At 44.3% G+C, this 12,630-nt stretch overlaps 1 pseudogene; it reads right to left on the reverse strand.

Moving 5' to 3' along the window:
* Window positions 1-1,033: 1,033 nt before the first annotated feature.
* LOC124724962 lies at window positions 1,034-1,151 on the reverse strand (annotated as a pseudogene).
* Between the last annotated feature and the right edge of the window lie 11,479 nt (window positions 1,152-12,630).

The raw sequence follows: 12,630 nt of genomic DNA on the forward strand, positions 1-12,630 counted from the left end.
CACCTTTAAAATTGTGCATAGTTTTTGTTCTATCAATACTATCTTAAATCTGTTCATTAAAGGTTTAAATGTACTTCAACTTTAATTACCTGTGAAGCAGGTATTCTTTGCAATAATACTTACACAATCTTGCACAGAAATCCTACAAAACTATATTTTATAATAAACTAAGAATACTTTAGCAAAAGCATATCCAACTTCACTTCTGCAAAAATTGTTCTTTTAAATCAGGATACTCGGTTTTAGTAGCACTTAGGTGAGGACCCCGCGTAGGTTCGTGATCAGGATTGAAAATACGATTACGGACACGAATTTATGTTTAATGTGGTTGTTATTGAAACAACACACAAATTAACTGGTCCATGGCATATACATTACTTAACTGAATGTATGAAGTTCGTGAAGCAGTGGCGAAGAATGGTGGCAGGTGACATGGCGGCTAACTGTACTCACGGCTCTTGATGTACGAATGCTCAATAAAATCTCTTCTTGGCGTCGGATTTACAACATATTGGAGCCATTCCATTATGCCGTGAATACCCAATAATAGCCAAATCCACGTCCGAGGCAAATCCGTTGTAATGCAGCTTCCAATTACCTTAGCACCGTCGAAGTGTACCGTGCTAAGGCTAACCACATGCTGCCTGTCGTTCACACAAATGAGCCGCTCAGTTCGACTGCCAAACCCACCTTTTACATCGCGCCATGCCACTTGCCTTGCAGAGGAACTTCCCTATAGCGTTTACATGTTACAAATACAAGTGCCCTAAGCATGAATCAGCTTTTAACAAACCTTTTCCTTTTCCTTTTGCTTTTGCTTTTTACGTATATAGCACTCCGTCTTCAGGCCACGGGTAGCCCACCGGGACCATCTGACCGCCGTGTCATCCTCAGTGGAGGATGCGGATAGGAGGGGCGTGGGGTCAGCACACCGCTCTCCCGGTCGTTAGGATGGTATTATTGACCGAAGCCGCTACTATTCGGTCGAGTAGCTCCTCAATTGGCATCACAAGGCTGTGTGCAACCCGAAAAATGGCAACAGTGCATGGTGGCCCAGATGGTCACCCATCCAAGTGCCGACCACGCCCGACAGCGCTTAACTTCGGTGATCTCACGGGAACCGGTGTATCCACTGCGGCAAGGCCGTAGCCACTGCTTTTTACATGTAACCATTACAAAAACTCTAATTTTCTTGCCATAGATCAAGGAGTTTAAACAACACAGAATACACACATCATAAGTTACAGATACACAGTTACATAATATAAAGCTACTTCTAATCGATATAAGTATTACAATATCTCTATCAGGCTTTCTGATGCAGGTTGTCCTGTTATTTCACTACATTGGTTCAGGCGACTAATGTAAAATTCGTACAAAAATCCCAAGACTAATTCCTAGTAAATTATTTCGACTGGCGTGCGGTTGTCACATTTCCGTCCCCTCTTGCTCTGCTGTGGTAGTCGCAGAAATCTGATCGGTTTTACGGCTCCATATAGAGATAATGTTTGATAGTTTGGCAATTCCCTTGACGTGTCCGTTTGCCCTTCATAATATGAGCTGAGTTTCTCAAAGTTCTTTCCAGAAACAATTTCCTACTAATGTATGTGTATTCAGCTAATTTCACCGTATAACTTCAGTTTCATGATTTTGCTTACTTAAAGTAGCCACGCCAAAATGGATCGCAACTGTATTTTCGTAAGAACAAAGAGATGATTTGTAAAATATCTGAAACGACGTCCAAGTAAGAAAAAAAATATTTGTGTGAAACGTAGCCAGGACAAACAGTGACAAACAATGATCTTGTGAAGCCCAAGTCGCTCTGTTCGTCCACGAGACACAGAAGGCAGCAGGCAACCGCATAGGGTGATGCCGTATTACTTGACTTCTGGAAGACGTTCGAAAGTGTGTTGCACTATCGCTTAATCAACTGAATATAAACGTACGAAGTATCAGATTAGTTTTGTGATTTGATTGAAGGCTTCTCAGCACATAGCTTTCTTAATCGAGAGAATTTTTCAGATGTATAAAACGCTTAGTATGTATCCAGAGGAAGTCTTACAGAAACATCAATGTTCGTACTTCGGAGGCTCCGTGAGGCTTTTCGCGGATGACGCTGTTACATATAGAGAAAGCTTAGAGAATTGCGGAAAGAGTAGCAGCGAATCGACGCTTGATCCAAGGACTGGCAGTTGATCCTCAACGTAAGCCGACGTAACGTATTGCGCGTAAAGAGCGGAAAGAGGCGTTATTACATGAATACACAATTTCAGAACAATCGCTGGAAGCGGTAATAGCCATTAAATATCTGGGAATATGCGTACGGGGCGATTTAAGCAAAACGAACACTTAAAACTAATCTTAGGGGACGCTGGGATTCGTTGGAAGAATGCTCAGTATGTATGGTCCGTTCACGTAAGGAGTAGCTTCAGAAAAAAACAATTTTGAATCATTTGAACGTGTCTGTTCGATCCTCATCAGGATAATTTATGTGTAACATTTGTGGTTCTGTGCAAGCATTGTTTAAAGATAAACCATTTTGAAGGCAACACAGGTACCAACGACTGCAGAAAGATGCCTTGTAATTGATAATTACGACTAGCAGAGTCACAAGGCTCATAAACGAGGTATTATTTGGCAAGAAGTTAAACAGTTGCTTTTGAACGAGACACGTTTTTTGTCGTACAGTACACAGGGAAAATCAATCAGCAGAATGGAACAGTATGCACCTTTGATATGTTGCATCATCCAGAATGAGATTTTTACTCTGCAGCGGAGTGTGCGCTGATATGAAACATCCTGGCAGATTAAAACTGTGTGCCGGACCGAGGCTCGAACTCGGTCACGTTACATAATTTACGGTGTATCCAGACTGCAGCAGCAAAAAGCCACAATAACTACTCTACCCAGATATATGATCCAATCCTGTTCCGTTCCTCTGTGTTGTTTTCACTTCATATTTGCACTTCGAATACGAATAAGGAAAGAATGTACGACAACACAAAACCATCCATACGATTCTGTCACAGTAATGTGACCACAACCTATGTTCAAAGTCAACGTGTAATAACCATTTACAGACGGCAGGTGGCAGCACTAGCAGTGGAGGGTGTATAAAGCGTGTTGGGCGGCGTGGGAGGGGGGGGGGGGGGATGCTGCTGCTCTCATCTGTTACTTTCCCCTCTTTGGGGAAGTATGTGGGGAAGTTTGTAGCCTTTCGGCTTTTACTCCCCTTTGTACGCGTGTGTGTGATTATTTCTGTAGTTTTTTGGTGTCTGTTTAATGTGATGATTGTTCTGTTTGTGTCTGGTACTTGTCTGAGGTTGGCGATATGATTGGTGTTATATGGGAAGGAGCTGGATTAGCGATTGGGTATAGGAATTTTCTCTTCGACTTAATCGTCGAAGATCGTCATGGGGCGCTTATGCTTGTCGCGGGACATGCCATACTGACCTAGGGAGTGGATGAGGGCATTTCCTGATCTAGAAGAACCTTCATAGAAGGCCCTTGCCAGATCTTGGAAACGCTCAGGAATGGGTGGTGGTGGTGGTTAGTGTTTAACGTCCCGTCGACAACGAGGTCATTAGAGACGGAGCGCAAGCTCGGGTTAGGGAAGGATTGGGAAGGAAATCGGCCGTGCTCTTTCAAAGGAACCATCCCGGCATATGCCTGAAACGATTTAGGGAAATCACGGAAAACCTAAATCAGGATGGCTGGAGACGGGATTGAACCGTCGTCCTCCCGAATGCTCAGGAGTGGGATTTCTGCTATGGCGTGCAGATCATCTGTGGGGAATCCAAGAGGTAGATGCAGTGCCCTTCTGAGGGCGCGGTTCTGCAGCCTCTGGAGTTTGTCCAGCTGCTGCTTTGCCACGTATCCCCAAACAGGGCACACATATTCCATTACTGGCCAGATCAGGGCCTGTTACACATTAACTGCTACAGGGCAGGGAAGGGAGCTGGTTGAGTTCAGGATTGGGTATAGGATGGACAGTCTGGCGAAGACCTTCCTGTGGACCTCGTCTATGTGGGGTTTCTACGTGAGACGAGAGTCCAAGGTTACGCCAAGGTACTTGGCGGTTCTGCGCCAGGGGAGTTGGGTGCCATTTAGGTGAAGGTGGAAAGGGGGGGGGGGGGCGTTGAGGAGGTTCGCGCCTTCCGAGCCTGCGGGTAATCAGCACAGCCCGTGTCTTTTCAGAGTTGGTGGGGGGGGGGGGAGGGGGGGGGGTGGGCGGACAGCAACGTAGCCGTTCTCGTAATGCTGAAACGTAGCGATTTCTCTGATGTCCAAAAGGGCAGCTTTCGGGCCACGGTGGAATCACTTCCGAAAAAGCTAAGATTGTAAGCTGTCCGCATGCCTCCTTGGTAAAAGTATACCGTGCATGGAAAAATAGCGCTATCCAAACCCAGCGCCGAGGCAACTGTGTTGCACCACGGGCCGTAGCTGACATGGTTGGGTTGGCTTGTTTTGGGGAAGCAGACCAGACAGCGAGGTCATCGGTCTCATCGGGTTAGGGAAGGACGGGAAAGGAAGTCGGCCGTGCCCTTTGAAAGGAACCATCCCGGCATTTGCCTGGAGCGATTTAGGGAAATCACGGAAAACCTAAATCAGGATGGCCGGACGCGGGATTGAACGGTCGTCCTCCCGAATGCGAGTTCAGTGTCTCAACAAGGTGACAGGGGTCAACAGCGGCTGCGGAAGTGCGTACGGCGGGAAGGACGGGCAACTGCTGCTACAGCAGTTGCAACTGACCGTCCAAATTAATTAAGTGGCTGCTAACAGGTCCTCCTCAACGACCTTTCAGCAAACGTTGCTGCGTGTGAGCTTGTTCAAAATGGTTCAAATGACTCTGAGCACTATGGGACTTAACATCTGTGGTCATCAGTCCCCTAGAACTTAGAACTACTTAAACCTAACTAACCTAAGGACATCACACACATCCATGCCCGAGGCAGGATTCGAACCTGCGACCGTAGCAGTCGCGCGGTTCCGGACTGAGCGCCTAGAACCGCTAGACCACCGCGGCTGGCTGTGAGCTTGTGGAGCAGGCGTATGCTTCATGCATCCACGGTGGCTGCTGTTCATCGGCTATGAAGACTGGAATTTGCACGCCAGTATCTATACTAGACGTGCACTGAGTGGTGGTACGTGGCCTTTTCAGAGAAATCACGTTTTATGCTGCATCGGACGGTTAACCATTGGCGTGAAACGCCGGAAGTGTCCAGGACGCAGGGCATTTCCTGGGTGATGTCGTCATTCTACAAGCCACAGTGGATCAATACAAGTATGCATCTATGCTTGGGGACCACTCCTATATGTAGTTTATTTTTTCCTCGGCACGATGGCATCTACCAGCAGGGCAATTCAACGTGTCACACAGCTTGCAGTGCTTATGTGTGGTTCGAAGAGCACGAGAATGAGTTTACTGTACTCCAGATCGAGAATCTGTGTGACAACCTATATCGGGCTGTTCGCGCCATGGATCCCAAACTGAGACACCTAGCGAAGCTGGCCATGGCACTGGTGTCGACATGGCTCCACATCCCTGCAGAACCTCACTGACTGACTTCCTGCACGCCTCCCAGCAGACCGAGCTGCAGAAAGGTGGTTATTCAGTATTTTGACACGTGGTCAGATCAAAGTGAGTGGACAGGGTACTTTGGGAAGTATGACACAGAGAACAATACATGTGTTACATAAATTGTCCCAAGCAAATGTTTAGCGTTCTGACAAAGTGTGCTCTGATTCTTGTGGCGTCTTTCTTCAGTGCCTCAGGCTTCTGCAGGTCTGCACTCGTTAACCTCTCGAAGTAGATTGCACACAAACGCCAAGTTTTACAAATAAATGACCTTGATAGGTGGCAGGAAAGGCATGTCCACGTACACTCCTGGAAATTGAAATAAGAACACCGTGAATTCATTGTCCCAGGAAGGGGAAACTTTATTGACACATTCCTGGGGTCAGATACATCACATGATCACACTGACAGAACCACAGGCACATAGACACAGGCAACAGAGCATGCACAATATCGGCACTAGTACAGTGTATATCCACCTTTCGCAGCAATACAGGCTGCTATTCTCCCATGGAGACGATCGTAGAGATGCTGGATGTAGTCCTGTGGAACGGCTTGCCATGCCATTTCCACCTGGCGCCTCAGTTGGACCAGAGTTCGTGCTGGACGTGCAGACCGCGTGAGACGACGCTTCATCCAGTCCCAAACATGCTCAATGGGGGACAGATCCAGAGATCTTGCTGGCCAGGGTAGTTGACTTACACCTTCTAAAACACGTTGGGTGGCACGGGATACATGCGGACGTGCATTGTTCTGTTGGAACAGCAAGTTCCCTTGCCGGTCTAGGAATGGTAGAACGATGGGTTCGATGACGGTTTGGATGTACCGTGCACTATTCAGTGTCCCCTCGACGATCACCAGTGGTGTACGGCCAGTGTAGGAGATCGCTCCCCGCACCATGATGCCGGGTGTTGGCTCTGTGTGCCTCGGTCGTATGCAGTCCTGATTGTGGCGCTCACCTGCACGGCGCCAAACACGCATACGACCATCATTGGCACCAAGGCAGAAGCGACTCTCATCGCTGAAGACGACACGTCTCCATTCGCCCCTCCATTCACGCCTGTCGCGACACCACTGGAGGCGGGCTGCACGATGTTGGGGCGTGAGCGGAAGACGGCCTAACTGTGTGCGGGACCGTAGCCCAGCTTCATGGAGACGGTTGCGAATGGTCCTCGCCGATACCCCAGGAGCAACAGTGTCCCTAATTTGCTGGGAAGTGGCGGTGCGGTCCCCTACGGCACTGCGTAGGATCCTACGGACTTGGCGTGCATCCGTGTGTCGCTGCGGTCCGGTCCCATGTCGACGGGCACGTGCACCTTCCGCCGACCACTGGCGACAACATCGATGTACTGTGGAGACCTCACGCCCCACGTGTTGAGCAATTCGGCGGTACGTCCACCCGGCCTCCCGCATGCCCACTATACGCCCTCGCTCAAAGTCCGTCAACTGCACATACGGTTCACGTCCACGTTGTCGCGGCATGCTACCAGTGTTAAAGACTGCGATGGAGCTCCGTATGCCACGGCAAACTGGCTGACACTGACGGCGGCGGTGCACAAATGCTGCGCAGCTAGCGCCATTGGACGGCCAACACCGCGGTTCCTGGTGTGTCCGCTGTGCCGTGCGTGTGATCATTGCTTGTACAGCCCTCTCGCAGTGTCCGGAGCAAGTATGGTGGGTCTGACACACCGGTGTCAATGTGTTCTTTTTTCCATTTCCAGGAGTGTATTTTTAAATCATTTATGTTTTAGCCGTTTAGATCCTATTCCCTTGTCGGTGTGCGACCCTTATTGTGTAGCATTGATAGAGGAAAGAGAGACGGCGCAAAGAAGAGCTGCGTATTTCGTGACGTTTTGTTTAGTAAGAGCAAAGTTTCACGGAGACATTCTTCCAACTCCAGTGATAGGCGATACAAGAGAGCGTTGTGAATTCCCGTGTGATTCACTTTTAAAATTCTGAGAACGTAACTTCTTGGACAAGTCTCCGAACACATTGCCTCCGCCTAGACATCTCGGGAAAAGAGAACAAACGGGTTAGAGGGATTCCAGCTCACACAGGGGCTTGGCAATGGTCGTTCCACCTGTACACTATTCGCGACTGGTACAGCAAAGGGGAGAGAACTATCTATGCGGCGTGATGTACCCTCCGCCACGCACCGTAAGGCGGATTGAAAATTTAGTTGTTTACTTCCGTGTTGTTTCATTCAAAATATTCGTGACAAACGCTATGATGTGGTACGTAACAACTAAACCACAAGAGACAAGAAAAAGAAAAGAAAAATATTTATATGGCTGCATGTTTGTCACCTACAGGTCTTTCCTGTGTAAAATAACTAACTCTATTCATGGATTTCTCTATGGTATAGAACGAGTTGTTAAGGAGAAATATCAGTAATCTAAATCTGAAAACATTTTTACTGTCTGTCACACATCATAATTCCATGTCACATTTTCAAAGAGTTTTATAGCTGTGTATTTCAATTCTTTTTGTGCCAAAATTAGATATATTAAAGAGTAATGCTGACCATTTATCCTACAAGTGCTGTAGTTATGTATATCTCTGTTACCTCGAACTCAAATGGGTCGTTGAGAATAGATTTCGTAAGTGAATGAAAGATGCGTCTAAGATGTATGTTTGTGAACCACGCGCATAATTCTAATTACATTCCCTTCTACAATAAATATGTTTTGTCTAAGTGAAGTGTTAGCACAGAATATTATTCCGTAAGACAACACTTAAGGAAAATATACATAATGTGTTAACTTTTTGATTTAATAATCCCCAAAATTGGCAATTATTCTTATAACGGAAGTAGGAAAACCTACTTCACGGTTTTTCCACTTTAAATTTTCATCATTATACACATCTAAGAACATCCTGGCTGTAGGGCATTTTTTACACTAAGTAAGTGAATGAGGGTTTTTTCCATTAGTTTAAAGCTAATCGATTTGTGCACAAGCAGACTGTAGCTTTCACATGATCATTAACCATTGTCTCTGTTGTTGCTTCTTTGGGTGGCTTTACAGCAATGCTTGTACCATCAGCAAACAAAATTCTGCCTTCTGATCAAAACAAATGGTATATTGCTAACACAAAGCAAGGGAAGTAATGAGAAAACGATCGAATCCTATAGCACTCGCATTGTAATTTCTCCCCATTCTGATGATGCGGCGTTTCTCTTTGTGTTACTCGAACAGCCTAGGGTAACCGTCTGAAATTTTGTTTGTTAATTAAGAATATAAACAAAGTCACAATTTTTAGTGTCTTACAGAAGATATTATCCACTTCATATTAACTTCTACTTTATGGTCATTATGACATTCCTTAATTCTGATGGGGTTGTGAGGTTAATTTTTATTTCACTATACATGTTCTGTATCACTTTTTAAGTGTACTGTTTGGCTTTCTCCTCAGAACTGTTTTCACAATTTTTATCATCTGTTTGTAAAAAGCAATTGTTAGAATTATCTGCTACAAGCGAACTGTCTTCTTCGGTGCTCCCGTCCTCTTTAATAGAAACAGTGTCATCCCCTATTGCTTCTTTCCTTGTCTCTCTTTTAACAATACTCCATACTCATTTTATATTACTGTAAGATCTGTCAGTTTCAGACAATATGTGCATAATTTTGGATTTTTCAACTTTGATTAACATTTCATGGATGAAACTGTCTAGATAGCTTACTGGTTTATTTATTCATTGCATTTCTGCTATTTCCCTCATCAGACGTCGGAAATTAAGATGAAAGCAACGTAAAGCGGAACAGGCGTTTGTTATACAAGCTAACAGGAGGTAATAAATTAAAGGGTTAAAAAGGCACACTGACCAAAAGCTAAGAACTTATAAAAGAAGGTTCTGTGTCTGTAACTATATCTAATTGGGGCGTCGCCTAATGGCTTGGATTAAAAAAATTTACAAAGATATAATGTTTAGTTGACAGGTGGCGCTAGTGTCGAAGATGTTGCCTTGAGTTTTATTTGTCATGTATAAGTTTTTGCTTTTTTATACTTATAAGAAACAGATCGCATTTAAAATGTGAACGTTCAAATTCAGATCATAAAACACGACGTAAATGACTATAATTGTATACTTGTCAAATTATCTGTTCATCTGTTAATGATGATGTGAAAGCTACAGTCTGCTTGTGCACAAATCGATTAGCTTTAAACTAATGGAAAAAAACCCTTCTTCACTTACTTAGTGTCAAAAATGTCCTACAGCCAGGATATTCTTAGATGTGCATAATGATGAAAATGTAAAGTGGAAAAACCGTGAAGTAGACCTGCCGAAGCATTTAAGTTTGCCTACTCCTGTTATAAGAATAATTGCCAATTCTGGGGATTATTAAATCAAAAAGTTAACACAGTATGTATATTTTCCTTAAGTGATGTCTTACGGAATAATATTCTGTGCTAATACTTCACTTAGACAAAACATATTTATTGCAGAAGGGGATGTAATTAGAATTATGCGCGTGGTTCACAAACATACGTCTTAGACGCATCTTTCATTCACTTACGAAATCTATTCTCAACGACCCATTTGAGTTCGAGGTAATAGAGATATACATAACTACAGCACTTGAAGGATAAATGGTCAGCATTACTCTTTAATATATCTAATTTTGGCACAAAAAGAATTGAAATACACAGCTATAAAACTCTTTGAAAATGTGACGTGGAAATATGTTGTCTGACAGACAGTAAAAGTGTTTTCAGATTTAGATTACTGATATTTCTCCGTAACAACTCATTCTATACCATAGAGAAATCCATGAATAGAGTTAGTTATTTTACACAGGAAAGACCTATAGGTGACCAGCATGCAGCCGTATAAATACAGGGTTATTACAAATGATTGAAGCGATTTCACAGTTCTACAATAACTTTATTATTTGAGATATTTTCACAATGCTTTGCACACACATACAAAAACTCAAAAAGTTTTTTTAGGCATTCACAAATGTTCGATATGTGCCCCTTTAGTGATTCGGGAGATATCAAGCCGATAATCAAGTTCCTCCCACACTCGGCGCAGCATGTCCCCATCAATGAGTTCGGAAGCATCGTTGATGCGAGCTCGCAGTTCTGGCACGTTTCTTGGTAGAGGAGGTTCAAACACTGAATCTTTCACATAACCCCACAGAAAGAAATCGCATGGTGTTAAGTCGGGAGAGCATGGAGGCCATGACACGAATTGCTGATCATGATCTCCACCACGACCGATCCATCGGTTTTCCAATCTCCTGTTTAGGAAATGCCGAACATCATGATGGAAGAGTGGTGGAGCACCATCCTGTTGAAAGATGAAGTCGGCGCTGTCGGTCTCCAGTTGTGGCATAAGCCAATTTTCCAGCATGTCCAGATACACGTGTCCTGTAACGTTTTTTTCGCAGAAGAAAAAGGGGCCGTAAACTTTAAACCGTGAGATTGCACAAAACACGTTAACTTCTGGTGAATTGCGAATTTGCTGCACGAATGCGTGAGGATTCTCTACCGCCCAGATTCGCACATTGTGTCTGTTCACTTCACCATTAAGAAAAAATGTTGCTTCATCACTGAAAACAAGTTTCGCACTGAACGCATCCTCTTCCATGAGCTGTTGCAACCGCGCCGAAAATTCAAAGTGTTTGACTTTGTGATCGGGTGTCAGGGCTTGTAGCAATTGTAAACGGTAAGGCTTCTGCTTTAGCCTTTTCCGTAAGATTTTCCAAACCGTCGGCTGTGGTACGTTTAGCTCCCTGCTTGCTTTATTCGTCGACTTCGGCGGGCTACGCGTGAAACTTGCCCGCACGCGTTCAACCGTTTCTTCGCTCACTGCAGGCCGACCCGTTGATTTCCCCTTACAGAGGCATCCAGAAGCTTTAAACTGCGCATACCATCGCCGAATGGAGTTAGCAGTTGGTGGATATTTGTTGAACTTCGTCCTGAAGTGTCGTTGCTCTGTTATGACTGACTGATGTGAGTGCATTTCAAGCACGACATACGCTTTCTCGGCTCCTGTCGCCATTTTGTCTCACTGCGCTCTCGAGAGCTCTGGTGACAGAAACCTGAAGTGCGGCTTCAGCCGAAAAAAACTTTATGAGTTTTTCTACGTATCTGTAGTGTGTCGTGACCATATGTCAATGAATGGAGCTACAGTGAATTTATGAAATCGCTTCAATCATTTGTAATAGCCCTGTATTTTTCTTTTCTTTTTCTTGTCTTTTATGGTTCACTCCTCACGTACCACATCATAGCGCTTGTCGCGAATATGATGTATGAAACAGTTAGCCTGTGTGGAGTTCTCCAAACTAATAAAAAATATTCACTAAAACTGTTACACACTGATATCTATGTAAGAACAGCATGAACTTCACCATTGAAAATATTTTTTGCGTAAACATGATGTAACGATTATAAAAGTAGCACTAACTGTTAAAATTACCCATGTCTGATAAATAAAAAGCTACGCCCTGTAAAATAAAACATAGTCAAACAATACACTAAAATTTTATAAGTTTGTAGATTTTAATGTATTGCTTGAGTATGGTTTGTCATTAATCAGCATCACTATTCTCTTCTGAACTGTAAATTCAGCTAAGTTGCGTAAAATTATTAACTGTTATTGACAACCCGTTTACCTCTGGATAGCCATGTGTTTCATTAACTTTCGCTTGTTGTGTGTATACGTGTTCTATAAGGATACTACTATTTTGGGCAGCTCGGGAACGGAAATTTATGACTGATACTAAATTAAAAGTGGGTAACAGAACCTCTAGATCACTTTTTTGTCAGATTATTTCAAGAAATTTACGTTAAAGTTATCGCAACTTAGTGACCCCTTCATTCTGTCTAACAGCAAGGACAATAATTCATCAAAATTTGCCGGCCGAAGTGGCCGAGCGGTTCTAGGCGCTGCAGTCTGGAACCGCGAGACCGCTATGGTCGCAGGTTCGAATCCTGCCTCGGGCATGGATGTTTGTGATGTCCTTAGGTTAGTTAGGTTTAACGAGTTCTAAGTTCTAGGGGACTAATGACCTCAGCAGTTGAGTCCCATAGTGCTCAGAGCCATT

Source organism: Schistocerca piceifrons, chromosome 1, assembly GCF_021461385.2.
Source record: "Schistocerca piceifrons isolate TAMUIC-IGC-003096 chromosome 1, iqSchPice1.1, whole genome shotgun sequence".
Classification (NCBI taxonomy): Eukaryota; Metazoa; Arthropoda; class Insecta; order Orthoptera; family Acrididae; genus Schistocerca; species Schistocerca piceifrons.